Source organism: Carya illinoinensis, chromosome 15, assembly GCF_018687715.1.
Source record: "Carya illinoinensis cultivar Pawnee chromosome 15, C.illinoinensisPawnee_v1, whole genome shotgun sequence".
Classification (NCBI taxonomy): Eukaryota; Viridiplantae; Streptophyta; class Magnoliopsida; order Fagales; family Juglandaceae; genus Carya; species Carya illinoinensis.
This window is the reverse complement of record NC_056766.1, coordinates 23,061,225-23,087,301: the sequence shown is the minus strand read 5'-3', so window position 1 is coordinate 23,087,301 and position 26,077 is coordinate 23,061,225. Positions and strand designations below refer to the sequence as shown.

The following is a 26,077-nucleotide window of genomic DNA, read 5'->3' as shown; positions in this document are numbered from 1 at the left end:
CAGGCTAAATCTAAAATTGACTGCACTGAGAACATCAGCCTAAGTCACCAGGCAGGATCTGAAATCGACCACACTTAATGGCAAGAGAGGACTGGGACACTTTGGAAATGTGTTCCCTTGCATCCGTCAAGGTTTCTAGCCGTGTTGATGCCTTTAGAGACCATTTCAATAAGTTATCAAGTAAGAATCTATTGGTAGTAAGAATCTAGTGGTGAATGTTGGTATGGGAGTCTTTTCAGCGACTCGTTGAGCTGAATTGTTGGCAATTATTAATAAGAGACAAAGTGAGGCATTGTCGAAGAGGTTCGAAGTGATGTTTGTGGATTAGAAGGATGAGATATTTGATAAAGTTCAGTTTGAGATAAGGATAGATGGGAAAGTTTCTTCCCCACTAAATTATTTTCCTCCTATGGAGCCACCAAAGGTGATTGATAAGGTAGGGGATGTTCAATTGGTGTCGCCTAATAAATCAGTGTGTAGTTGGTTTGAATTATCTAAGGAAAACTCTAAGTATGAGGTTGATGGTGACCGTGTGTCTGAGAAGAGTGTGTCACCGAGGAGTTTGCTCATGGTGGTTGATGAAGCTTTGGAGTTTGAATTTTGTCGTTTAGTTGAAAAAGAGGTTGGGGTTCCCAAACAGAGGTTTTCATTGTCTGAGAGCGACCCTGAGGATGACTTGGAGGAGCTAACAAATAAATGTTTTGATTCTGATTTGGAGTTGAATGTTCCATTGAAGTGTCTAAGAGAAAGGAAGAAGAAAAGTCCAATGACATTCCTAGAAAGGAAAACTCGGTCTCGAAAGCCATTTTAATTTTATTATGAAGATTCCTATTTGGAATATTAGGGGTATTCTTTCGTCGAAGAGTAGGCTTCGACATATTTTGAATAAAAGCCGTCTATCTGTGGTGGCACTGTTAGAACTTTTCTTGTTGCTAATAAATGTAGGCGATGGGCTAGATGATTGCATCGGCCTAATTTTATAAATAACGCCGAAGTAGGTGGTAAAGTATGGTTGTTCTAGGATGATGAGCTGGAGTTTGAGCTTGTTGCTATGTCGGATCAAGCACTATCTGGTTGGTTTATTTGCGGCAATATTAGAGTGATGGTTACTATTGTCTATGCGAGTTGTTTTTGGGTGACAAGACTAGAACTGTGGGATCATATTTGTGGTTTAGATATGGGTAGTTGGCCGGCTTTTTTTTGTGGGGGATTTTAATATTGTTCATGGGGATGATGAAAAAGTGAGAGGTCTTTTGAGAGCTCCTCGTGCAAAATTGGAGTTTAACAATTGTATTCATGATTGCAGACTGATTGATCTTCCTTCTATTGGGAAAAAATTTTCTTGGTGTATTGGGAGGCTTGGTGGTAGACGAATTTGGGCGAAGTTGGATCGTATTTTGGTTACGTCGAGGTTCTTGAATTTTTTTTTTTTTTTTGAGGAGGCTCATATGGAGTATTTTTTGCGGTCTTCTTCTAATCATTGTCCTATGCTATTTCATTTGATGAGAGAGAGGGGGAGCTGCATTAAATACTTTAGATTTCAGCGTATGTGGGGAACTCATGAGGGGTTTCTACCGTTGGTTCGGGAGGCTTGGAATCAAAATGTGGATGGCTCTCCTATGGTGAAAGAAAGTCAAAAACTTCAAATTTTAAAAAGCATGCTACGGAAATGGAACATTGATATTTTTGGGCAAGTTGATTTGGAATTGGCTAGTGTGGAAGCTCGGATGGTGGAAGTTGAAGATATGCTTAGGATCAGGAAAATGAGCTATTGGTTTGTAAAGAAAGCCATCTTAAATGGCTTCATTGAGAAGAGACTTTGGGATGTCAAAAATCTTGTATTAAATGGCTAGAAGGGGTTTTATATATAGCCTTTTTTCATGCATCTATGCATGTTAAAAAGAAGAGCTTGATTGTAGATCATATGTCGTTGAGTAATGGCCAGGTCTTGGATTCAATTGAAGTCGTGCATGATGAAGCTGTTCAATTCTTTCAGGAGCTCTTGTCAACATCAGATGTCAACTTGGATGAGGAGGCTCTAAGTTTATTATTGTCGGTGGTTTTGGAATAGGATAATGAGGCATTATGTGCCCCACCATCCTTGGAAGAGGTAAGAGAGGCATTATGGTCTATTCCACAGGGTGGAAATCCGAGACCGGATGGTTTCTCGACTAGCTTTATCATACTAGCATGGGAGGTGGTGAAACAAGATATTTTGGACATGGCTAAGGAATTTTTTGATGGGATTCCATTGACTACTTTTTTTGGGGCTACTAATCTTGTATTGATCCCAAAGGTGGGTGCTCCGGCTGGTTTTGGGCAATTTCGACCAATCAGTTTATGTTCGGTGGTCTATAAAATCTTGGCTAAAATCTTGGTGTCTCGTTTGGCCCCAATTCTTGGGGGAATTATTTCACCAGAACAAGCTGGTTTTATTTGGGGGCGTAGCATCTTTGATGATATGGCTCTTGCTCAGGAGCTTGTACATGGCATGAATCGTAAAACTAAGTGTGGAAATGTCATATTGAAGATCGATATGGCTAAAGCATATGATCGTGTAAACTAGAGATTTTTGTTGGAGGTGATGCGTAGTCTGGGTTTTTCAGATAAGTGGTGCTCTTTGATTTTCAATGCCATTTCATCACTTGCTTTTTTAGTTATGTTGAATGGTTGTTGCAACGGTTTTTTCAAGCCTTCCCGTAGACTTTGTCAAGGCAACCCACTTTTGCCGTATCTATTTATTTTGTTGGAGGAACTTCTTTCAAGAATGCTACATAAAGCATTTTCCCACGACCAATTTAAGTATTTTAATACTTGTGGGGGTGTGAGTATTTCTCATTTATTGTATGCTTATTATTTGCTAATTTTTGCTAATGGAAGTAAAGTTTCTACTCGGAATTTGAGGGGGTTGATTAAAAAATATGAAGAGATCTCAAGTTAGTTAGTAAATCCTAAAAAATCCTCGATTTTCTTCTCGTCTAATATTCCATGGGGTTGGAAAGAGGATTTGAAGCGGTTGTCAAGTTTTATAGAGGGTGCATGGAACTGTACGTAGATGGGAATTCCGTTACATGTTGGGCGTATTAATTTGAGATTGTTTGAGCCTTTGTTGTTTAGGGTGCAAAAAAAGTTGGCTGGGTGGAAGAGTAAATTGTTATCTTTCGGTGGAAAAATTAATCTTATAAAGCATGTGCTTACTAGTATGCTCATTCATTTAATGTCTGTGATGAACCTGCCTAAAGGAATTTTGGGAAACTGAATTCAATTTTCTCAAATTTTCTTTGGGATTCTAGTGACGAAACTAAGAAGCATAAATGGGTTTCATGGCAGAATAGTTGTTTCCCAATAGTGGAGGGGGGACTTGGTATTCGTGATTTGTCCGAGGTTCAAAAATCATTATTTATGAAGTTTGCTTGGAATTTGTTGAATGGGGGTTTGACTCACTCAAAAATGAGTAGCACTAAAGCTATCCCAAGTGCAGGAGGATATCGTGTAATAATTAGGAATAAATTCCTAGATCGTCTCCTCAGGAAAAGTTACTTAAAAATCAAACTCATCGAAAAATGTGAAAAACTTCACAAAGAGAAAACAAGAGGATGGTATATGCAATGGATGGAAGAGATTACTAGTCATGGACTAGATTCATGTTTTTAGATTTTGATTGTCGGATTGGAATGTAAAGGACTAATAAATTAAACTCAGAAATTAATAAAACTAAATTAAGAATTAAACTAAATTAGAAAGTAATTGACAAAACATGAACTGGAAATTGAAAATGCCTAAAACCAAGATTCTAGAATTCATCTTTGTATTTAAATCACAAATTCTCAAAATAACACATAACAATTGTAATCACTATTAAATGAAAGCTTAAATAAGTGTGAAAAATAAATAACATGAAATAAGTAAACAGCAAATAAATTACCCAAACTTCTAAACCAAAAAATCTCAAAAGTATTCCATAAACTTTAAACTGAAGTTAAATAAAATAGAGAACAAAAAGTCTAGACAAAAACTCCCCTTCACCATTCAATTGAAATCTAAAGCAAAAAGAAACAACTTCTCATGTATCACTCTTGAAAATTAATCTCCAAACCTTTAATGAAAACTCTAGAACAATTCCTCTACTCCCCACGTATGATGTTTCAGAAAAATCAAAAACAAAAACAAAAGCTTACAACCAAACCTTTCTTACAATAAATTAAGGTAACAAACTTAATGAGAACTCCTAGAACAATTCTTTTGTTGTATAGAACCAACTAGCATATTTAATTAAAACTTCTAAAATAATTCTTTTGTTGCATAAAACCAACTAGCATATTTTAATTAAAACTTCTAAAATAATTCTTTTGTTGCATAAAACCAACTAGCATATTTAATTAAAACTTCTAAAACAATTCTTTTGTTGCATGAAACAAACTAGTAATGAAACAAACTAGCACACTTAATAACAATTAAGGTATTACACTTAATGAAATACAATTCTAGAACAACTCTTCATACACTTAATAAAAATTCTAAAACAACAAAGCATTGAAGCCAAAAGGAAAAACAAAACTGCCGAACACAAGAAAGACTCAATTATTTAAAGAACATAACAAAGCACAAAGTTGTTCTTGTAAGTTCTTCTTCTTCTTTTATTTTCTTCGGATTGCACCCCTTTTGTAGCCGAACAACTCCACTAGTTGCCTCTCACATTCACACTTCACTTGCATTCACACTTCACTTGCATTCACACTCAATCTTGCATTCACATTCAATCTTGCATTCACACTCCACTTGAAGAATAATTCCAGCCGACTCTTGCATTCACATTCTTTATTCAATCGGTTTCTCAATTCAAACCAAGCAACCAAGCGCCTTTCACTCCCCAAACCAAGTCCAACACGTCTTCACACCTCCAAAAAATTCAGCACTGGCAACCGACCACTTTCCTTTAATCATGCACCGATTTTGCTTTCTTTCCTTTTTATTTTTCAGTTTCAGCACAACACATTAAGCACCCACCAACTTCTCTCAATTAATTCCAGCACATCACACTTCAACTCAAGCAAATCATGCACCGAATACCAATCACGGCATCTCTCCTTTCACACCTTTATTCTACCGTCCAGCTACACACACACACACACACACACACATATATATATATACATATGGTTGAATTCGGTGCTTCTCCATTCCATCCAGCAATATATATATCAAGTCGGTGCCAAACTCCCCCAACTACAATTCACTCCAGACGTGAGTGTAGAGTAACATCCTAAGAGACTAGGCAGGATCTAAATTCGATCGTGCTTGGTAGTGTGGCGAGGACTAGGCACAAGGGAGAGGTGCTCTTGTCGAGGTCTAAGTGTGGAGCATTTACCTGATCGACTAGGCTGGATTTGAAATCAAACGCATCAGGTGGCATTTGAATGTCGAGGCATGAGCTCGTAGCTTCAACCTAAGTAACCAAGAGGGATCTAAAATTGATTGCTTTGGATGACGACGGGGTACTGGGAAACTTTGAGAGGTGTTCCCTCCTACGGCCATCGAGGGTTGAGCGCATAGCTTCGACCCAAGTGACTGGGGGGATTCTAAAATTGATCATTCTTGGTGGTGTTTGGACGTTGAGGCATAAGTTGAAGCATAGACCTAAGTAACTAGCGGAATCTGAAATTGACTGCACTATGTGGCGTTAGCACGCTAAGGTGTGAGGGTGAAGCATAAGCCTAAGTCACTGCGTAGGGTGGTGAGGGGGGACCAACACTAGAGAAGTGTTCCTTCCTGCACCTGATGAGGTTCGAGTGCAGAGCATCAACCCAAGTGACTTGGTAGCATTTGGACAAGCATGGAATTTTGACCTATGGGACCAGGCGGGATTCGAAATCAACCATGTTGGGTAGTGAGCAAGGATTGGAAGAGGTGTGCCCATTGAGATTTGAGTGTAGAGCATTTACCCGAGTGACCTGGCTGGATCTAAATTCGAGCACAAATCATCAGCCTAGGTCACACCAGGCAAGATCTGAATTCAACCATGCTAAGTGGTGAGGGGGAATTGGGAAGCTTGGGAGAGTTGTTCCCTCCTACATCTGTCAAGGTTTGAGTGTAGAGTATTGACCTGAGTTGACCCGAGTGGTCATGCAAGATCTTAAATTCACTGTGCTAAGTGGCATTTGGACGCCGAGGAAGGTCGTCGAGCCTTTCAATCTACATGTACACACTTATATACGAAAAAATCACTTTTTATTCTTCTGACCGTCGATTCTTTACATTTGAGCCCTCGGATGCAAAAGAAAAAAGGAAAAAAGTGAGCTTTCATCTACATTAGAACACCTCATACCAACGGTTTGTGAGACCCTGGCCTGTTTGGCCCTAAGCAACATCAAGAAGCAAGAGGCCTATTTCCGTCCCCTACTATGAGAACTTGAGTTCATCGGGTTCCTTTCCTCATAGTTATTACACATAGCACTCACACACCATTCTTTGCTGGGAAATTTTTCTTAAGGTAGGTTGAGGTAACCAGCTTCAGGTTGTTCAGTGGTGGCCGCCCGATGGCATTGTATGAGGAGTGGGTTTTGAGTACAAGGAAGTCTGCCATACGTGTTGTCGTCTACCTTCCTGTCTCGGCTTCTTCCTATCTCTACTACTCGCTTTGAGGGTAGCTAGCATCTGACTGTCTACACATCTGTCCCTCCCCTAATCTCCTCCTATTCATCCTTGTAGATTTCCTCCATGGCTTTCCTTCTCAGCTAGAATCTTCCAGCTTCGCTCTAGTGGCTCTCCTCCTCCATGATGCCCTTCCCTCAGCATCTACATGTGCATGCTCGTGTGCACCTTCCTCAATGAGATGAAGTAGTTGCTTCTTTCCTCGCCAACCGTTTCCTTACCTCGATCTCATTCTCGTTAGTTTTGGCATCAGTACCCCTCTTGGGGCTGCTTGTGGCCAGCTCCATGCCCCTTTACCATAGGGTGGTCAGAGCCCGGAGGGTGTCCTTAGCATCGATGAAGTTGTTAGCCCAATCCATGAAGTCCTATAGGGTTCTTTGGATTTTTTGTACAATTTTCCCAATGGGCTAAATGAAACCCACGAGTGCTGCTAGGGTGATCTTGTCGTCCAAGTCATCCATGGTCATCTGCTCCTTATTAAAGAGGTAAGCGGCCGACCATCTTCTTTTCCTGCTAGACATGAATTGGGGGCCTAGCTCCTCGAAGCTGATAATGGCTGGTTGAAGGGTGACAAACCATAACTCAGGGGGAAAGCCTGGCACGTCATCTCTCCCCTAAAAGCCGTGTAGTTTCATGTGAGTTTTAAACGTTTCCAGGTGCTTGGCCTGAACCTTCGATCCGTCGTACATCTCTATCTATAGGAACCTAAATTTTGAGGGAAGCGAGAATGCCCTCATTTCGACTCTATAGGCTAGGTCTATGGTGCTAAGTAGATTGATCCATAGCAGATGGTCCTCGTATCCTCTTTGCCATCTCCTCATACTTGCCCATGAGACTGGGTAGTTTGTCGCTTTTTCGCTTATGCTCTTCATCTTTGGGTGGTGCCTCGCCAATGTTCTGTGACTTCCCTTCCATCTGCTCAGTCTTGCATGGTCTGACACCTCCCTCGAATACAACATTCTTCCACTTTAATATTTTGTTCTCCTGCCGAAAGGCCCCATGTCAAAGGTCAATCGTTTCATAAGTTCTTCCACTCCAGTGATCCTTCCTTCAATGCTTGCCAACGTAGACTCTTACTTGAAGTTCACACAGGCATGCACTGTGGTCGGCATACAAAAGGCACGCTAACCCTATTAGGCTGAAAAAATATTAGATCTCACAGATGGTGCCAACTGTTGATGTGTGTTTTGTAGCAACTTTGGCAATGACAGCTCTCTAGTACCAGCGAGAGAGGAAGAAAGGGTGGTGGGAGGGTGGTTGTGTCAACTATGATGCCAAAGTCAAAGTCTTTTCTTCAAGGACCAGGAGAGCAGGAAATTATAGAACTTGGAGGGATATACCGAGCTTATAGCCTCCTTCCCATTGTCAGCCTTGTGGGATCCTTTTATCGATGTAGTGACGGACTTTGTCCAGGACGACATGATGTCAAATTTAATAAGGCTGCTCCTGTCAGTTACAAGAGCCCAACCTCAATGCTGGCCACTCTGAGTTGCATTTAATGGGACCGATCTTGAAGTCTATAGGATCCTGTTCTATCTATTCTGCATTATTGTGTGGTGACTGGAGGAATTTATGCTACCTTACCCCTTTTTGGGCCCCTTGGTTCTTCCAGTTACCACACATTAATGTCGAGCATATTAGCCTAGATCTTATCACCTCCTGGATCGGCCGCATTGAATGGCTCTATAATTGACAAATGCCATCATTACAACGATAGAATGATCTCACGAGAAATTGGCTATAAATAGATGTTATAAGCTCAGTATATCCCTCTAAGTTCTATAAGTTCCTGCTCTCCTGGTCCTTGGAGAAAAGACTTTGACTTTGGCATCATAGATTACACAACCCCCCCCACCACCCTTTCTTCCTCTCTCGTTGGTACAAAAGAGCTGTCGTTGCCAAAGTTGCTACAAAACACTCATCAACAATTGGCACCGTGTGTGAGATCTAATATTTTTTCGGCCTAATAGGGTTAACGTGCCTTTAGTATGCTGACCACAATGTATGCCTGTGTGACCTTCAAGTAAGAGCCTACATCGGCAAGCATTGAAGGAAGAAGGTTCACAGAAGTGGAAGAACTTGTGAAATGATTGACCTCTGACATAGAGCCCTTCAACAGGAGAACAAAATATTAAAGTGGAAGAATGTTGTGTTCAAGGGAGGTGTCAGACCATGCAAGACTGAGCAGATGGAAGGGAAAGTCACAGAACACTGGCGAGGCACCACCCAAAGATGAAGAGCACAAGCAGATAAGCGACAAACTACCGAGTCTCGTGGGCAAGTATGAGGACATGGCAAAGAGGATACGAGGACCATCTGCTATGGCGGCATTTGGCGGGCCAAGGTGCTAGGTTTTCTCCACTACGGTCATTGAGTTTCAAGTATGGAGCATCTACCTAAGTCAATAGGCTGAAATGAACTCAACTGGACTGGGTGGCGTTTGGACGTTGAGGCGCGAGCACTGAGCATCGACCTTTGTAGGCGATATCTAAAATCAATCTTGTTGGGTGGCGAGGGGGGACTAGGTTACTTGGGAGAGGTGTTCCCTATGTGGCAGTTGAGTTTTGAGAGTGGGGCATCAGTCGGAGTGAGCTGCTCATGTTCGAGTGTAGAGCACTGACCCAAATGATCCGGTGGGATTTGAGATCAATTGCACTAGGAGGCATTTGGATGCCTAGGCCCGAGCGCAGAGCAACAACCTAAGAAACCAAGTGGGATCTGAAATCAGTCATACTAGGTGGCATTAAGAAGCCAAAGTGCGAGCACAAAGGATTTCTCAACGAGACTAGGCGAGATCTAAAATGGACAACGTTAGGTGACGAAGGGGACCGGGATGCTTGGGAGAGGTGTTTGCCCCTATGCTCAACCACAGAGTATTTACCCAAGCTACCAGGTGGCATCTGAAATAGACCACACTGGGTGGTGTTTGGACACGAATGTGCGAGCGATGAATATCGGCCTAAGTCACTAGGAGGGATCTGTAATCGACCATGCTCAGCGGTGAAGGGGCACTGGAAAACTAGGGAGAGGTAATCTTCCTGCATACATTAATGTTTGAGCAGATAGCATCAAATCATATTGATGTGTGTAAGTACAAACAACGTGCATGTTGATGCATGTTTTGTAGCTGCCCGGCAACAAAAACTCTCTAGTGCCTACGATGGCAGAGAAAAAGGGTTGTGGGTGGTTGTGTAACCACCAATGCCAAAGTCAGGTCTTTTCTTTCAGGACTAGGAAAGGAAGAAAGTAGATAGGAGCTCCCCTTGTGCCCATCGAGGTTCGAGCCTGGAGCATCAACCTAAGTGACAAGAGGGATCGAAAGTCTACAAATTAACTGCATTGGGTGGCGTTTGGATGTCGAACCACAAGTGTGGAGTATCAACCTTGGTCACTAGGCAAAATCTAAAATTGACCGCGCTGGGTGGCCAAGGAGGATTGGGACACTCCTTGGTGGTGTTCCCCATGTGCCCATCCAGTTTTGAGCCAGGGGCATCAACCCATGTGACAAGGCCAGATCTGAAATTGATTGCACTAGGTGGCATTTGGAGGGCCAAGGTGCTAGGTTTTCTCCCCTATGGTCGTTGAGTTTCAAGTATGGAGCATCGACCTAAGTGAATAGGCTAAAATGAACTCGATTGGACTTGGTGGCATTTGGACGTTAAGGCGCGAGCACGCAGCATTGACCTTCTTAGGCGGGATCTAAAATTGATCTTGTTGGGTGAGGGGGGACTAGGTTACTTGGGAGAGGTGTTCCCCATGTGGCAGTTGAGTTTTGAGAGTGGGGCATCAGTCAGAGTGAGCTGCAAGTGTTCGAGTGTAGAGCATTGACCCAAATGATCAGGTGGGATTTGAGATCAATTACACTAGGAGGCATTTGGATGCCTAGGCCAGAGCGTAGAGCAACGACCTAAGAAACTAGGTGGGATCTGAAATAGGCCATACTAGCTAGAGCAGCAGCACAAAGGATTTATCAATGAGAGCAGGCAAGATCTAAAATGGACAGCGTTAGGTGACGAAGGGGACTGGGACGCTTGGGAGAGGTGTTTGCCCCTACGCTCGACCACAAAGTATTTACCCAAGCTACCAGGTGGGATCTGAAATAGACCACACTGGGTGGTGTTTGGACACAAACGCCCGAGCGATGAATATCTACCCAAGTCACTAGGAGGGATCTGTAATCAACCATGTTCGGTGGTGAAGTGGCACTAGAAAACTAGGGAGAGGTAATCCCCTGCATACATTAAGGTTTGAGCAGAGAGCATCGAACCATCTTGATGTGTGTAAGTACAAACAATGTGCATGTTGATGCATGTTTAGTAGCTGCCCGGCAACAAAAACTCTCTAGTACCTACAATGGCGGAGAAAAGGGGCTGTGGGTGGTTGTGTCACCACCAATGCCAAAGTCAGGTCTTTTCTTTCAAGACTAGGAAAGGAAAAAAGTAGAGAGGAGTTCCCCTTGTGCCCATCGAGGTTCGAGCGTGGAGCATCAACCTAAGTGACCAAAAGGGATCCAAAATATGCAAATCAACCCCACTGGGTAGCGTTTGGATGTTGTGACGCAAGCATGGAGCGTCGGCTTAAGTCACTTGGTAGGATCTTAAATTGACCACGCTAGGTGGCCAAGGTGTCTAGGACACTCCCAAGTGGTGTTCCCTTATGCCTGTCAAGTTTAGAGGGAGGGGTATCGACCCAAGTGACCAAGCCAGATTTGAAATCGATTGCACTAGGTGGCATTTAGAGGGCTGAGGCGCTAGATGTTCTCCCTTGTGGCCGTCAAGTTTCAATAGCACTAGGTGTCAAGAGAGGGGGACTAGGACACTTAGGAGATTGATTCCCCTTCGCCTGCTGAGGGTCAAGCATAGAGCATCGACCCAATGGAACAAGCAAGATCTGAAATCAAGAACACTGTGTCTAAGGGGGAGCAGAGAGCATCGACCTAGGTGGGATTTGAAATTGACTGCGTTGGGTGGCTTGGGAGGACTAGGGCACACTGTGGTGGCATTTAGACATACTAGACTAGGTAGGATCTGAAGTTGACAGTGCTGGGTGGCAAAAGGGACTAGGACACTTGGGAAAGGTGTTTGCCCCTACACTCGCCAAGGCTCGACCACAAAGCATTTACCCAAGCTAGTAGGTGGGATCTGAAATAGACCTCACTACGAAGTATTTGGACACGGAGGCCTGAGCGATGAATATCGACCTAAGTCACCAAGAGAGATTTGAAATCGACTGCAGTGGGTGGTGAGGGGGGACTAGAAAACTTGGGAGAGGCATTCCCCCTACATACGTCGAGGTACAAGCATAGGGCATCGAACCGTGTTGATGCGTGTAAGTACAATTAACGCCAATGTTGATGCGTGTTTTGTAGTTGGTAGGCCACCAAAATCTCTGTGGTATCTTTGAGGGTGGAAGAAAGGGGATATGGGTGGTTGCGTCACCACCAATGCCAAAGGTAGATCTTTTCTTTAAGAATTAGGAAAGCAGCAAGCCATTAAAGGTTTAAGAAATGTATTGAGCTTGTAACCTCTTTCCCATTGTCAGTCTTCCTCAATTTATAGCGATTTCTCATGGGATACTTTCATCACTATAATCATATCTGTCAAGGATGACATGATGTCCTATTTAATGTGGTCGCCTGTGTCAACTATAGGAGCTCAACCTCAAGGTTGGCCACTCTGACCTAAATTCAATGTGGGCAACCCAGCATGGGACATGATTCTTGGCATGTAGGATTCCTTGCATGTTTGTTCCCCATTAATACGTGGTGACTAGAGGAACCCAAGGGCCCAAGAAGGGGTAAGGCCGCCGGCGGTTCCTCCAATCACCACGCGAGAAACAAATAGGCGTGATCCTGTCCCCTACAAGATGGGCTACATTGAATGTAGCTTGGAGCGAGGTCTGGCTCCTATAGCGAATTGGAACGGTGATGTCAAAATGCATTATATTGACAAAAGGATCCTATGAGAAATTGACTATAAATAGAGGAAGTCTGACAACAAGAAGGAGGTTACATGCTCAAAATATCTCTCTAACTTTCCATAGCTTCCTGCTTTCATGGTCCTTGAAGAAAGTACTTGACTTTGGTACACTTGTTCCCCCTACACCTGTCGAGGTTCAAGCGCAAAGCGCTTACCCGAGCTACCAAGCATGATCTGAAATCGACTGTACTAGGTAGTGTTTGGACACTAAGGTGCAAACAAGGAGCATCGGCTGAAGTCATAGGCATGATCTAAAATCAACCATGCTGGGTGGCAAGGGGAGACTAAGACACTTGGGAGAGTTGTTCCCCCTATACTAGTCGAGGTTCCGACACAGAGCATTTACCCGAGCTACCAAGTGGGATCCAAAATCAACTACACTAGGTCGTATTTGGACACCGAGGCACGTACAAAAAGCATTGACCTATGAGACCAGGTGGGATCGAAAATCTTGGATGGCGAGGGGGGACTCAAAAACTTGGGAGAGGTATTTCCCCTACATACATTGAGGTTCGAGCGTAGGGCATCGAACTGTGTTGATGCGTGTAAGTACAATCAACGAACATGTTGATGTGTGTTTTGTAGCTGCTAGGCAACAAAAACTCTCGGGTACCTACAAGGGCAGAGGAAAGGGGCTGTGTGTAATTGTGTCACGACCAATGCCAAGGTAAGGTTTTGCATTAAGGACCAGGAACCCATGGAAGGTTTGAGAGATATATCAAGCCTGTAACCTCTTTTTCATTGTTGGCCTTCCTTTACATATAGCGATTTCTAATGGGATACTTTCGAAACTATAATGACATTTGTCCTAAACGGCATGACGTCCCATTTACTGTAGCCGCTCATGTGAACTATAGAAGCCCAACGTCCCGGCATGTCTATTTCTCATTAATGCATGGTGACTAGAGAAACCCAGGGGCCCAAGAAGGGGTAAGGTAGCCGGCGGTTCCTACAGTCACCATGTATTAATGGGAAATTGAGAGGTGTAATCCTGTACTCTACAGGATGGGCCATATTGAAAGTAGCTTCGAGCGAGGTCTAGCTCCTATAGCTGACAGGAACGATAATGTCATGTCATTTGGAGCAAATGCATTATAACGTTAGAAGGATCCCACGAAGCAGGATCTAAGTCACAAAGCGGGATCTAAAATCCACTTTGTTAGGTTTCAAGGGGGGACTAGGGCACTTGGTAGAGCTCTTCCCCCTGTGCCCCATCGAGTTCGAGCGCGGAGCATCGACCCGTGTGACCACATCAGATCTCAAATCGACTACACTCGGTCTTGTTTGCATGTTGAGGTTTGAGCGCAAAGCATTGGCCTAGGCAACCTAGTGGGATTTGAAATTGTTCTCATTGTGTGGCATTCGAATGCTAAGGAGTGAGGGTGTAGCATTGGCCAAAGTCTCCTGGCGGGCATTGGCCAAAGTCTCCTGGGATACTTGGGAGAGGTGTTCCCTCACACTCCCGTCGAGGTTCAGTCGCAAAGCATTGACCCGAGTGACATTTGGACACTGAGGTGTGAGTGTGAAGCATCAACCTATGAGACCTTGTGGTAGGTGGGATTGGGACACTTGGACACAACATTTTTTTTTTTTTTTTTGCCTATAGTATACACACAAGCAAGTATATACAACAGATTATTTGGGTATTGGAGCGACTGCTCCTCCATTGCAAGTAGTGTCAACGTGAGACACTCATGTTGTTTTCTAATTTTTTTTATTGTTGTTCTTACTAAGTTTTGTTTCTTTACGTCCAACCATCTCAATTGCATCTCTCGGATCAGGATGATTATCAGGACAAGTATAAATGGTGGTGATTAGCAAGTATGTTTTGGTGGAAATGATTGTGTTCAGACACAATTATTGGAGTATGTTTTGGTGGAAATTATTGGAGTGCAATTTTGGTAGAAATTATTGAAGTATGTGGTGGTGTTTGGGTCCATTAAGTTATTTTAATGTAATATTGAATCGTGTAAAGCTACTTCCTGTAATAGGCTTAGTGCAATTTCCTATAATGCATTTTTGTACTAATGGACTTAGTGCAATATCTTGTAATGCACAATTTTGTGATGGAATGCATTTACAAGGTATCTTGTAAAAACTGAAGATGAAGAAATTGTCATGTGGAGGTATACAAAAATACAAACCTGTCCATTCATTCTCAAAAGTAAAATATTTACAAATTCACAACCAGAATAAGTTTACAAGGTATACTGTAAAATCTGAATCTATCCATGCATTCTCAAAAGTAAAATATTTACAAATTCACAACTAGAAGAAGTTTACAAGGTATCCTGTAAAAAGTGAAGCTGAAATTACCATGTGGAGGTATACAAAAATCTGAAACTGTCCATTCATTCTTAAAAGCAAAATATTTACAAATTCACAACCAGAATAAGTTTTCAAGGTATCCTGTAAAAATTGAAGTCGAAATTGCCATGTGGAGATATACAAAAATCTGAAACTGTCCATTCATTCTCAAAAGTAAAATTTTTACAAATTTACAACAAGAAATGCCCAAACCATAAAACTGCCCATCCATTACATGTCAATATTAAAGTACATCTCAGAACTACCCAAAGCATAAAAATACTTTCAACCCATGTGCCCATAGACGTCCATCGTGTGATAGCTTCTCAACACCACCTGAATACAGGTTTGCTAAATGTATCTTCAGTCAGTGTAAGCCAGACTTCCCTAAAGGTTGCCCTTGGGCAAACTCAAGCATTCCTTGATGGAGATCGAAACTCAAATGATTCAAATGTGTATGCATTGGGTATGCTTAGCCACGGAAATCCACATTGTGGGGATGGTAAAAGCCCTCCTCATCTCTCATTTTCCAAGCCACCTATGTGAGTAGGAAAAGCATATTGGTCAATATTAAGAGTCAGGAGAGGAAAAGCACATTCTTGAACACAACTGTCAGCCAAAGTCTAGACAAAAATATATAAAAAAGTTTACACACAAAGGCCTTTTTTCCCTTTTGGGTGGCACCATATGCAATATCAAGAGTTCAATAGATTAGCAAGTAAATCCATGGACTTATCATTGTTTCAAAAGAATTCCAATTTTTTTTATTAAGCTCAGGATATAAGAAATGGAGATCTTGCAGAAAGTTTAAGTTTAGTATCACATCGTTGAGAATGCCTCTCTAACTTAATCTTCTTTGCCTTTTTCACACTCCATTTCCATTCCTAAATTTTTGACAAATCCTCTTTGTGTGGTTTCTCAGGCACAGGAACCTACAATCACATTGGGAATGCAATATCATGGATCATTCAATCAAGCCGGTTCTTATAAGAATATGCGATAATGTGAGAAATGGGAGCCATCATTTGGAGGGTTTTGAAACCCTGCACCAGCTCAAACTACAATAGGACTAAATACATTCAGAGTTGAAAATAATGAAATTCACATCTACCACACAACCAACCATAAAAAACGCATGCCTAATTTACAACTTAAAATAAGGAAAGCTGAGAGAGAACATTATAAGAGCTAAAAACCTCTATCCTCAAATCTCTGTATAGCTGGTCAACTGTCCACAGCAATACTAGCTTTTCTTCTTTTGTATTTTGAATTCCTATTCCCATTCCACTCCTTAACTAGGTATTCTCTTATGTATACTTTCAGTATATGGGTTGCGATATTTAAATAAAACTCAGATGACATTATTTTTATTTTTTTAAAAAAAGAAGCCAACTGAAATAATAAAGGAAAGCTTGATTTCTCAAATATCGCCCAATCAACAACCAAAAACCAAAAAACTGAAGGCAAAAACTTTGAGTGAACAAGATTCATCGAGGAAACTTTCCAAGAATAATGGAAACTAAAAAAAACAAAGAATCACCTAGCTAGGAGAGATTGCTTACAGAAATTCACTGCCAGCAGAAATTTGCTGCTGAAGACACTTTGCACTCTTCTCTCTCCTCTCAATCCAAGTTTGATAGGCAGAAATTTAGATCAGATGTTGAGAGGATGCCTCGAGGGAGACAAGATGGCTCGGGGATATGTTCAGGCGAGGGTTCGTGGTTCAGGGAGATGTGTTCGTGTGGTTCAAGGAGATGAGGGAGATTCTCGAGTTCTTAGGTGGAGATGAGGTATATGAGGCAGATTAGGGATTTTTGATTTTCAGGGTTCGTAGGTGGAGAAGAGGGAGATTGGAGAAAAAATTTTTAGGCTTGGAGATGAGGGAGATTGGAGATAAAATTTTCAGGATTCGTGGGTGGAGATGAGAGAGATTGGAAAAATAAAAATTTCAGGTTTTGTACGTAGAGATGAGGAAGACGAGGGAGATTGGAGATTTTCAGTTCGTTATTCTATTTTATTTTTTTAATATCCACCTGGCAGCAGCCGAGTCAGTCGGTGGAGAATTTCGGTAAAAAATTCGTAGGGACATAGCATTTTCCTTTTTTCATAATCTTAAATATTTATTTATAAATAAAAAATTCACAACATTAATAAATAAATTTCATTAATTACTAAATAAATAAAAAATCCATTCGGGACACTTCTTCTAGACCCAAATTTGGATCCCAAAGTATTTCTGATTCAAATTACAAACATTGGGATTTGTATTATGAGCAATGCTACATACATTCATTTTTACGTGCTCTCTGCGCACTCTATTGATATTATTGGTTGGATCAATTTTTTTTAATACACAACCAATCACATCAGTGAAATGCACGAAAGAATACGTAAAAATGATTGCACATAAGATTTTTGTTGTATTATCTACATCGCAGAAGTAGGCAGTTAGAAGAGATAAATGCATGTTAATCCACAATATTTAATATTGATAAATGCGTGTTAAGAGTGACGAGATATAAAAATTTTCATCCAATTGTGTGATTGACTATGGGGAAAGAAAAATTCTAAACATAAACCCACACACCACACTTTTTGTTTTCTTTTACCAAATGTTTTTTATATGAAGAATGAGTAGAAAAATCCAATTAGTTTAAGAAGTGTGGTGTGTGAGATTATGTGTAGCAAAGCTCATGAAGAAATGCATGATGAACAAATCTTATTCATGAGTTTCGTGAATCCAATCTTTGGTTGGAAATTAACATCTAGTCTTCCCTATTTAAAATTGAAAAATTCTAAAAATAAGTCCACACACCACACTTTTATTTATTTAAACCAAAAAAGGGAAAACCTTGGATTCCTTCCCCAAAAATTGACATAAAAAACCGTTTATTTACACTTGATACTTGAGATGGAACTGAAAAAGGGCAATAAAATCAGGAATTAACAACCAATCAAAACAGGGTTGGAATCCACCAACCCATTTATTTCAATTTGCCAAACCATTTAATTTTTATTTTAATTTGCAGATCAAATGGCACCAAAAAAGGCAACGAAATAAAATTTAAAAAAAAAAGGTCCAAAATGTCGAGCGGTGCAAAAGGAAATTGAAGAACCAAACATCAAGCGGTGCAAATTAAAGAAAATATATAACCACGTATTTCTAAAGCTTCAAACACGTACCTTTTATACTGATTACTCATTTTTTTCACTCTCCAATAACAACGGATGTTCTTTATGATTCTCTTTCTAAGTAAATCTCTACCACATCTGAAGGTTCTCAAACGTTCGTTCAGGGCCTTTTCAGGCGTTCAGTTTGGGTGATTTCTTGCATTCTTTTTAATAGGTATACTATTTCTTTCGTCTCTTTTTTCTTGGATTATAAAATTAATGTGAAAGAGGTCTGCCATCTATGTATATTTTATTTGAATTAGATTAATAGTTTTGAGGTGACCATTTCTGTTCTTCAATAAAACTAAAAATGCAAAATGCTAGACTAGTATATCATAGAAGACAAACGATTGTAAATGATATAAGGAGTGGAGCAAGAATGCGTCATGATGGTGAACAAAGTAGTGACAGTATAAGTAATGACATACTTGTGCGACGTAGTAGACGAACGATAATGGATGATATAGGAAGTGGAACAAGAATGTGTGTTGATGGTAAACGAAGCAGAAATAGTAAAACTGACGAACTACCAAGTAAATGACTTAAGTACATAATTCATGTATAATGACATCATTTTTCACAATAGGATTAATAGTAATGATGCTTTTTGGTTTTGTTTTCTACGTTCCAGGAAAATATACAGAGCCTTGGAATTTTGATCCTCCATGTTATGAATGTGAGTAGCGTAAAGCAATATTATGGTATGAAGAAAGAACTCAAAAATCAAGGATGCCCACTCAACCGAGAATTTCTCTATTGTATGGAGGGTCAAGTTTTGTTACCTTTATTTAAGATGCCACCTTCTCTCTTAGAAGAACTGTTAAGTCCTATGGGTGGGCAATGTTAATAAAAGTTTAGGACACAAATACAAAGTTATAATATCGTCCTTGCTATGACTTCAACGGGTGGAAATGTAGACAAGAATATCAATGATGGAGGTGATCATTACATCTTTCGAGTTAATGGTCAAACTCATCATAAAATTGGAACCCTACATCCAATAAATGATTCAAATCCTCAATTTGCATAGTTATATTTCTATGACACTGAGAATGAAGTAGAAAATTGAATGAGTGTATTGAATCACAACACCTCTAATAAAAATATTGAATCATCAATTCTTACTGCATTGGTCCAAATACTTAATGAAATGAATGGATTGGTGAAAGGTCTTCGTATGGTAAGTGTTATAAAACTTTGTGTTTTATAGATACAAAAAATATTGCCAAGATTTGTAATAAAGAAATACAATTCAGATAACAAAGCTTTATCAGTTTCGGTTCTGAAAAACTTAACAAGTATATTTCTGTTTCTTGACTCAAAACCGAAATGCACAAGATTCACAATATACACAATACTATCAACTGTGTTCACAAAACCATCAGAATACCAACACAGATCTTATACAAGAATATACAGTACTTCCAGATCCAATTTATAAGCATGAATCAACAAATAACCGTGAGCATATATATACCAGAAATTAGCAAGGATATAAGAATGATCAATGAAATAAGAAAATAAGCAAAACATGGAAAGAACACACCGAGATACGTGGTTCGACCCTAATGGTCTACATCCACGGCAGGAATGGCCTCAGAGATCCTTTATTGATAAACCAATAATCACAGAGAAGCCTCAGTACATGGTGATACAAAAACCCCCTCTTTCTCACATAGAAATCGAACGGATTTCTCACTCAAAACAAACCCTAGAAAAGGAACCCTAGAACAATCGCCCCTTTTCTCCCTCTCTGCCTCTCTGATTTTACAGCCGATAGAAAATGAGTCTGCCCTAGGGTTACAACACATAAGTGGTATCTATATATGGTGCACCAGATCTGCGACAAGTGTCTCACACCCAGCGGCTTGGATCACTTCTTCAGATTGCACGACACATGCTTCTCACGTGCTTGTTTAAAAGCTGACTTAAAGCTTCAGGGAACCAGATCGAGCCACAAGACCTTCACTTAATTAAAACACATTTTAAACTCATTAGTAAGCACAGACAGAAATGAAGAAATGATTTGACATACACATTACAGTAAGGGACCGTTTCTCAGATAATAATATTCATAAAATGGGATTACGTCTTATTAGTTCAAGAACAAAAGATGGAATATAACATAATTTACCCAATTGTTATGAGATTGCTGCAATTATTATTGGTGACATTGGTAATATTGAGGATGCTCATCGGGATATTGTTGTCCAATATAAAGGAGGTGGATTGAAAATGATTAATGAGTTGCATCCATCATATATGGCATTACAGTATCCTCTTCTTTTTCCATATGAAGAAGATGGATTTATGCTTGGTATTTTACGTAGAACTGATCATAGAAGTACATAAAAAAAGAAGGAATTCATTACTATGAGGGAATATTATGCATATAAATTGCAAGAACGTGAAGGAGAAGGACACATTAATATATGACAATCGTTTATGCCAACAATTTGTTCTTAATGCATACACATGTATTAAAGAAACCCGGCTGATGTGGGTGAGAAGAAACGAACATAAATTAAGGGTTGAGTTATATAGTGGATTGAGAAATGCAGTTTTGAGAGGAGATACAACTGCTGCATCTATTGGAAAGAGAATTGTATTACCTTCAAATTCACAAGAAGCCCAAGATATATGGTTGAGAATTATCAAGATGTAAAGGCCATTTGTAGGTGGCCAATATAACATTCACATGCAATGCAAAATTGACAGAAATTGAAACTTTTCTGTCTAAGAGCCCTAGACAAAAAGCAAAGGATCGACCAGATACAGTCATAAGAGTTTTTAAAATTAAACTCAATCAACTTCTACATGACTTAAAACATGGCCAACACTTAGGGAGGTTGCTTGCTGACAATAATTTTTATCATTTATTATATTTATTTGTATCTTAAACTAGACATATATGTGCATATCTAACTAGACTTATATTGTGTGTATAGTTATCTACACTATTGAATACCAAGAGAGGACTACCTCATGCACATATATTGCTTTTTTTACATTATGATGACAAGCATCCAACTTAGACTGAAATAGATAGAAAAATATCCGTAAAGATCCCAGGTGTTAACGAAGATCCCAATATATGGTTCATGGTCCATGTGGATTTATAAATCCAACAATAAGTTGTATGATTAATAACAAGTATAGTAAAATTTTTTCGAACAAATTTAATAGGGAGACGTCAATTGATGAAGATGGATTTGCAGTATATAGGAGAAGAGATGATTTCGATATGTATATTGAAATGAATGGTGTTAAGTTGGACAACAGATTTATTGTTCCTTACAACATGAACCTACTGGTGAAATATCAAGCGCATATAAATGTAGAATGGTGCAATCGTTCAATAACTATTAAGTATTTGTTCAAATACAAAAATAAAGGACCTGACCGTGCGATTGTAATTCTAGAAGAAAATCTTCATATAAATGGTTCTATAGGATCACAACATGTTACTAATATTAATATGATTAAATCGTATTAAGATTGTAGATATGTATCTGCAACGGAAGCATGTTGGAGAATATTTCGGTTTGACATTCATTATTGTGAACCGGCAGTGGAGAGACTAAGTTTCCATCTTGAAAATGAGCATTCAAATGCTATGTATGAGGAAGCAAGAAATTTAACATATTCTAGTTCTCCATCCGAATGGGTTTGTAATAATGGAGACAAGGAATGGAATTTGAGAAAGTAAGGACGACGTGTAGGCCGAATATATTACTCACATCCTGGAAGTGGTGAATGATTTTATTTACACATACTTCTTAATATAGTTAAAGGAGCTCGATCTTTTGAAAAAATAAGAACAATAGATAACATATTATACCCATATCTCAAGTCAACATGTTATGCCCTTGGTTTACTTGATGATAAGGAATGGCATGAAGCTCTAAATCATGCTTCACAATGGGCATCTGGAAAGCAATTGCGTGAATTGTTTGTCACAATATTAACTTTTTGTGAGGCTATGGATCCTTATAAATAATGGATTGCTAACTATGAGTTGTTATCTGAAGACATTCTTCATCGCCAAGGAAGAGTTTTTCTATTTCACTTGCATCTTATTGAGATACAAATAAAAAAACTATGCACTTTTGTGAAATTGAATAGTTGTTGGTAAGAAATGGAAGATTGTTAAGAGAGTTTGAAAATATGGTGTATCTAGATGTATTACTAATTGGGGAAAACAATAACAGATTGTTACAAGAGGAGTTAGACTGTAATAGGGTTGGGTTAAATGAGGAACATTACAAGTTATTTGTTAATCTTAATGTTGAATAGAGGAGAATATATGACTCTGTCATTGAGTCTGTGAATGGTGAAAGGGTGGTTTTTATTTTGTATACGAACATGGTGATATAGGAAAAACTTATCTTTGGAACACGTTGATATTTTGATTATGTTGAGATAGGGAACTAGTACTTGCAGTTGCTTCATTCGGAGTTGCAGCTCTATTATTGCTTGGTGGTCAAATTGCTCATTCAAGATTTCAAATACCAATTAATGTGTCAAATAATTCAACTTGCTTATTTAAACAGAGCTCTCAAGTTGGGGAATTAATGGTAAGAACCAGTCTCAAAATTTGGGATGAGGCTCCTATGGCTCATCGGAATTGTTTTGAAGCTATGGATTGTTCATTAAGAGATATTTTACAATTTACCAACTTAAATAATGTAGAAAAACCATTTGGGGGGAAGTTCTCGGCGGTAATTTCTGTCAAATATTACCAATCGTATCCAAAGGTCAAAGAGAACAAATAGTTGAGGCAATCGATTTAGATGAACAAGTATTTTTCAATGCCGATTCGATATGTAAAGCCACAGACAATATTACAGACCAACAAACAATGTTTCCAGTAGAACTTTTAAATTCTTTGGAATTTCCCGATATTCTAAATAATGGACTGAGATTGAAAGTAGGGCACCATTAATGTTACTTCAGAATTTAAATCAGAGTAATGGTCATTGCAATGGCACTCGACTTATAGTTACTCGGTTATCAAAATGGGTTGTTGGGGCACGAATCATGACCGGAATGCATGTAGGGGAAAAAGTATCTATTTCTCACATCATTTTATCTCCTTCCGACTCAAAATTGTATTTTATAATGAAGAGAAGACAATTTCCAATCTCTAAATGCTTTGCAATGATAATCAACAAAAGTCAAGGTGAAACATTAGAAAGTGTCGGGCTTTTTCTTGAAAAACCAGTTTTAGTCATGGTCTACTATATGTCGCAATCTCTAGAGTTAAGAGAAGAGAATGATTAAAAATTCTTATCACAAAAAAAGGCTACGATGGTCATTTTTGTAAAAGAAAATATTGTATATAATGAAATCTTCAACAACCTGCCAAAAAGTATTTAATTGTCATTTATTTTTCAGTTAAATTTGTTTGTTTTGTTAACTTTATATATTTTTATACTTCCAATGAATAATAATTTGCATTTTTTTCTAACATGTTTTAATTTAAATTTTGTTTAGGTATGATTGACTGAGGTGAATATGGATTGCACACCTTTGAATAAATTATCATTTGAAAATGAATCATTGAACATTGAAGTTAGACTATTACGAATGTGGGATGCAACAAATATAGCAAATCAACACGACCCTTTTAGCCTTGACTTGATACTAACAGATGTCAATTTAAGTTGCTTTTCGATTTTTTTTTTCATACCTGCTTTTTACATTTATTTAGACCCTACTTAATTTTAGCTAATATATTTTCTCATTTCTATTTGAAAGGGAACTCTAATTCATACAAGTATAAGGAAAAATATGGTTAAGTGATTTTGACCTTTGTTGAATGAAGGGTTTACATATGTAATAAAAAATTTGTTGTTAAAGAATGTAAAGGGAAGTATCGTCCAGTGCCTACGAATTATAAGATTCTCTTTGCATCATCAACTTTGGTCTCTAAGCTTAATGGATTTAGTCAATTAGTACCTAAATTCCAGTTTGACTTTACAAATTATGAAACTATGTCAAAATGTTGCTGACCCTACATACTTGACTAGAATTTCTATATAATAAAATCTTATCATCTCATATATGAAGTTTAAGTTTAAATTCTATTTTCTATATGATGAAAGATTATCATCTCTCATACATAAAATTTAGACTAAAGTTCTATTTAAATTTAAACATCATGTTATGTCTTCGGATCATTATCAAATGTAATTGGAAGATTAGAATATGTGGGAGCTGTAGAGAAGAGAAATTCAAAGGGTCATCCTGTCATGCTATGGACAATTCAATTACTATTAGAAGAGTATGTACATTCTATTTCATGTTACATCATAGATAAATTAATTTACTGTTTAATAATATTACATATAAAAATGTCTAATTCACGCATTATAAATTTTAGGAACAAATATACCACTTTATGGGGGACTACCATAACGCAGATTAAAGATGATTTTTTTAAAAATAATCCAGAACCATCTGTGGTGGTAGTTACCTCGACAATAGTCAAGACATTTAGAGGTAGCATTTATATTATTGAAATTGAATTTGGATAAGTAATAATAACATTTATTATTTTTTATTCTCTAAATAATGAATCAGTATCATATTAATTATATCTATTAACATATTTTGAATGAATTAGATTTCAGAATGTCTCACGAATGGAAGTCAAAACCTTGAAACCAGAGCAACCGGTGATATCTAATATAGAACTTCCATTCCACAATAGAAAAAAATTTCTGAATTTAAAGAACTCGAATGGATCTGCAGAGTCAAACGTATTGATTTTGTGTTTTCAATTTAATACACTATACTATTTTTTAAGTTTATACACTTTTTATAATAATTAATAACAATTTAATATTGTAGGAATTATTAGTCATGTGCTTATGTAAAGTTGTAAAAATAGACATTAAATTTTGATGGTATTATAGTTCATGCCTTATATGCAAAACAAAAGTAAATTCATTGAAGGATCTTCTTGGTGTGAACAATGTAAGGTAGAACCAAAACTAATTGTACCAAAGTAATTTTACAAAACAAATTATGTGTATACATTCATTTGCACAAACACACACGTGAACATTTATATTTAATTTAATGTGTAGCCTATTTACTAAGTGTTTTGGTAATTATTTAGGTATCGGATAAATATGCAACCGATTGATAATTTGAGATCAACATCGTCGGTGCTATTTGACAAAGAGGCTGAGAAAATTTTACATAAAATTGCAAAAAAACTTACAAAAAAACACGACCAAGTAACAAAATGGTAAATATAATATTTTTTAACTAAAGATGATTATAGAAAGTACAACAAGTACATTCAAGCACTAGCATTGGATTAGCTAAATGTCAGTGCTCTTCATATTTTATGGAATGTTGATTAAATTGAGCCCACATTGAATTAGCTAAATGCTTTTTATATAAAATATTAGTTATAATAAATTCATCTTACATTCCATATATGAAAAGAACTGTAGCTATTTCAAACTAGTATTTTATTTCTTGTCCCACATTTGAGATTATAATATTATATATAGATATGGAATTTTTATTGATTGTACATATGACATTTTTATTTAAATATAAGATGTTACCATCTATGTACACATGAGATTATTATATTATAGATAGTTGGATTGTGAAAATGAAAATGAATATGATTATTTGAGTGTTTAGATTGGAGTGGGTGAGATTTTATAAAAGAGAAAAACTTCAAATTGGATAAAAATTAGACACATAAGTGGTATCCATTATTCACAGTAGAATGAGGAAAGAATCTACTTTTTCGTTCTCTCCCTCCTGGAGTCTCTCTCTCTCTCTCTCTCTCTCTCTCTCTCTCTCTCTCTCTCTCATCAGCTCTTCTCTTCCTTCTACAGTCACTCTCTCTATCTCATCTCAAACTTGTAGCCTCTCTCTCCTCTAAGCTCAGAACCATTTCGTCGTCGCCTCTCTCTCATCTCAAATCGTGCCCACAACAT

At 38.5% G+C, this 26,077-nt stretch overlaps 1 long non-coding RNA gene across 1 annotated transcript in view; it reads right to left on the bottom strand.

The window, feature by feature from the left end:
- Positions 1-15,073: 15,073 nt before the first annotated feature.
- LOC122295674 overlaps positions 15,074-26,077 on the bottom strand; it is a 71,293-nt gene continuing 60,289 nt past the window's right edge. The window contains exon 4 of the long non-coding RNA XR_006238220.1: positions 15,074-15,474. This is a non-coding gene — a long non-coding RNA (uncharacterized LOC122295674). The remainder of the gene's footprint in view (positions 15,475-26,077) is intronic.